The sequence below is a fragment of the Bombus huntii genome, chromosome 17 (genome assembly GCF_024542735.1).
Source record: "Bombus huntii isolate Logan2020A chromosome 17, iyBomHunt1.1, whole genome shotgun sequence".
In the NCBI taxonomy this organism is placed as follows: domain Eukaryota; kingdom Metazoa; phylum Arthropoda; class Insecta; order Hymenoptera; family Apidae; genus Bombus; species Bombus huntii.
In genome coordinates this window covers 6,715,915-6,720,336 of record NC_066254.1, presented here as the reverse complement: position 1 = coordinate 6,720,336, position 4,422 = coordinate 6,715,915, and positions in this window count along the sequence as shown.

Below are 4,422 nucleotides of genomic sequence, written 5' to 3'. Positions count from 1 at the left end.
TTCTCAAAAAAATAAAGTGAAATCGTTACTTTCGACCAGATTACGTCGTAACATAGCGATTTCGCGCAAAATTTCGATACATTATAACGCTTTTCAGCGAGTTATTTCTACTCGAACGTTCGAACAGAGGCGGATATTTCAAAGTCCATGCGATGCAACGATACGCTCTTACGCGTTGCTCGCTCGCTCCGCTCGCTCGAAAAAAAATAGGCCAACCCAAAACCAATCCCTTTTGCGTTCGTTCTTCGATTTCATCGAAATCTTCGTTAGAACGCGCGGGATCGGTTTTGGGTTGGGCTAGATTAGTCCGAGCGAGCGCAGCGAGCGAGCATTTATCGCGACCTTTCTCCTCGTTTTCGTCTCTCTCGTCAAGCGGGAAAAAACGCGAATGAACGCGAATGAACGCGAAAGAACGCGAAGGAACGTGAAAAACGTTAGAAAGGCGCGCGCGCGCGCGCGCGCACGGCGCGTCGCGCCCCACAGCGTACCTTAGGAGAGTCATAGTTACTCCCGCCGTTTACCCGCTGAATTTGACGTGCGCGCGCAGCGGCGTATTGCTTTTTACTCGTACGCGACCGACATAAACCATTATTCCCGACGTATTTTATCGAGGTACGTCGATTTATGCAAAGATATTCCTACCTTGTAACGATTTTTAGCGGGTTATTTCGATGGGAACATCCGGTCTCTTCGTAGCGGGGCGACAAAATTCCAAGTTCCAACCTCACGGTCATTTTGGTCCGGCGGACGAAATTTCTCAAAAAAATAAAGTGAAATCGTTACTTTCGACCAGATTACGTCGTAACATAGCGATTTCGCGCAAAATTTCGATACATTATAACGCTTTTCAGCGAGTTATTTCTACTCGAACGTTCGAACAGAGGCGGATATTTCAAAGTCCATGCGATGCAACGATACGCTCTTACGCGTTGCTCGCTCGCTCCGCTCGCTCGAAAAAAAATAGGCCAACCCAAAACCAATCCCTTTTGCGTTCGTTCTTCGATTTCATCGAAATCTTCGTTAGAACGCGCGGGATCGGTTTTGGGTTGGGCTAGATTAGTCCGAGCGAGCGCAGCGAGCGAGCATTTATCGCGACCTTTCTCCTCGTTTTCGTCTCTCTCGTCAAGCGGGAAAAAACGCGAATGAACGCGAATGAACGCGAAAGAACGCGAAGGAACGTGAAAAACGTTAGAAAGGCGCTCGCGCGCGCGCGCGCACGGCGCGTCGCGCCCCACAGCGTACCTTAGGAGAGTCATAGTTACTCCCGCCGTTTACCCGCTGAATTTGACGTGCGCGCGCAGCGGCGTATTGCTTTTTACTCGTACGCGACCGACATAAACCATTATTCCCGACGTATTTTATCGAGGTACGTCGATTTATGCAAAGATATTCCTACCTTGTAACGATTTTTAGCGGGTTATTTCGATGGGAACATCCGGTCTCTTCGTAGCGGGGCGACAAAATTCCAAGTTCCAACCTCACGGTCATTTTGGTCCGGCGGACGAAATTTCTCAAAAAAATAAAGTGAAATCGTTACTTTCGACCAGATTACGTCGTAACATAGCGATTTCGCGCAAAATTTCGATACATTATAACGCTTTTCAGCGAGTTATTTCTACTCGAACGTTCGAACAGAGGCGGATATTTCAAAGTCCATGCGATGCAACGATACGCTCTTACGCGTTGCTCGCTCGCTCCGCTCGCTCGAAAAAAAATAGGCCAACCCAAAACCAATCCCTTTTGCGTTCGTTCTTCGATTTCATCGAAATCTTCGTTAGAACGCGCGGGATCGGTTTTGGGTTGGGCTAGATTAGTCCGAGCGAGCGCAGCGAGCGAGCATTTATCGCGACCTTTCTCCTCGTTTTCGTCTCTCTCGTCAAGCGGGAAAAAACGCGAATGAACGCGAATGAACGCGAAAGAACGCGAAGGAACGTGAAAAACGTTAGAAAGGCGCGCGCGCGCGCGCGCGCACGGCGCGTCGCGCCCCACAGCGTACCTTAGGAGAGTCATAGTTACTCCCGCCGTTTACCCGCTGAATTTGACGTGCGCGCGCAGCGGCGTATTGCTTTTTACTCGTACGCGACCGACATAAACCATTATTCCCGACGTATTTTATCGAGGTACGTCGATTTATGCAAAGATATTCCTACCTTGTAACGATTTTTAGCGGGTTATTTCGATGGGAACATCCGGTCTCTTCGTAGCGGGGCGACAAAATTCCAAGTTCCAACCTCACGGTCATTTTGGTCCGGCGGACGAAATTTCTCAAAAAAATAAAGTGAAATCGTTACTTTCGACCAGATTACGTCGTAACATAGCGATTTCGCGCAAAATTTCGATACATTATAACGCTTTTCAGCGAGTTATTTCTACTCGAACGTTCGAACAGAGGCGGATATTTCAAAGTCCATGCGATGCAACGATACGCTCTTACGCGTTGCTCGCTCGCTCCGCTCGCTCGAAAAAAAATAGGCCAACCCAAAACCAATCCCTTTTGCGTTCGTTCTTCGATTTCATCGAAATCTTCGTTAGAACGCGCGGGATCGGTTTTGGGTTGGGCTAGATTAGTCCGAGCGAGCGCAGCGAGCGAGCATTTATCGCGACCTTTCTCCTCGTTTTCGTCTCTCTCGTCAAGCGGGAAAAAACGCGAATGAACGCGAATGAACGCGAAAGAACGCGAAGGAACGTGAAAAACGTTAGAAAGGCGCGCGCGCGCGCGCGCGCACGGCGCGTCGCGCCCCACAGCGTACCTTAGGAGAGTCATAGTTACTCCCGCCGTTTACCCGCTGAATTTGACGTGCGCGCGCAGCGGCGTATTGCTTTTTACTCGTACGCGACCGACATAAACCATTATTCCCGACGTATTTTATCGAGGTACGTCGATTTATGCAAAGATATTCCTACCTTGTAACGATTTTTAGCGGGTTATTTCGATGGGAACATCCGGTCTCTTCGTAGCGGGGCGACAAAATTCCAAGTTCCAACCTCACGGTCATTTTGGTCCGGCGGACGAAATTTCTCAAAAAAATAAAGTGAAATCGTTACTTTCGACCAGATTACGTCGTAACATAGCGATTTCGCGCAAAATTTCGATACATTATAACGCTTTTCAGCGAGTTATTTCTACTCGAACGTTCGAACAGAGGCGGATATTTCAAAGTCCATGCGATGCAACGATACGCTCTTACGCGTTGCTCGCTCGCTCCGCTCGCTCGAAAAAAAATAGGCCAACCCAAAACCAATCCCTTTTGCGTTCGTTCTTCGATTTCATCGAAATCTTCGTTAGAACGCGCGGGATCGGTTTTGGGTTGGGCTAGATTAGTCCGAGCGAGCGCAGCGAGCGAGCATTTATCGCGACCTTTCTCCTCGTTTTCGTCTCTCTCGTCAAGCGGGAAAAAACGCGAATGAACGCGAATGAACGCGAAAGAACGCGAAGGAACGTGAAAAACGTTAGAAAGGCGCGCGCGCGCGCGCGCGCACGGCGCGTCGCGCCCCACAGCGTACCTTAGGAGAGTCATAGTTACTCCCGCCGTTTACCCGCTGAATTTGACGTGCGCGCGCAGCGGCGTATTGCTTTTTACTCGTACGCGACCGACATAAACCATTATTCCCGACGTATTTTATCGAGGTACGTCGATTTATGCAAAGATATTCCTACCTTGTAACGATTTTTAGCGGGTTATTTCGATGGGAACATCCGGTCTCTTCGTAGCGGGGCGACAAAATTCCAAGTTCCAACCTCACGGTCATTTTGGTCCGGCGGACGAAATTTCTCAAAAAAATAAAGTGAAATCGTTACTTTCGACCAGATTACGTCGTAACATAGCGATTTCGCGCAAAATTTCGATACATTATAACGCTTTTCAGCGAGTTATTTCTACTCGAACGTTCGAACAGAGGCGGATATTTCAAAGTCCATGCGATGCAACGATACGCTCTTACGCGTTGCTCGCTCGCTCCGCTCGCTCGAAAAAAAATAGGCCAACCCAAAACCAATCCCTTTTGCGTTCGTTCTTCGATTTCATCGAAATCTTCGTTAGAACGCGCGGGATCGGTTTTGGGTTGGGCTAGATTAGTCCGAGCGAGCGCAGCGAGCGAGCATTTATCGCGACCTTTCTCCTCGTTTTCGTCTCTCTCGTCAAGCGGGAAAAAACGCGAATGAACGCGAATGAACGCGAAAGAACGCGAAGGAACGTGAAAAACGTTAGAAAGGCGCGCGCGCGCGCGCGCGCACGGCGCGTCGCGCCCCACAGCGTACCTTAGGAGAGTCATAGTTACTCCCGCCGTTTACCCGCTGAATTTGACGTGCGCGCGCAGCGGCGTATTGCTTTTTACTCGTACGCGACCGACATAAACCATTATTCCCGACGTATTTTATCGAGGTACGTCGATTTATGCAAAGATATTCCTACCTTGTAACGA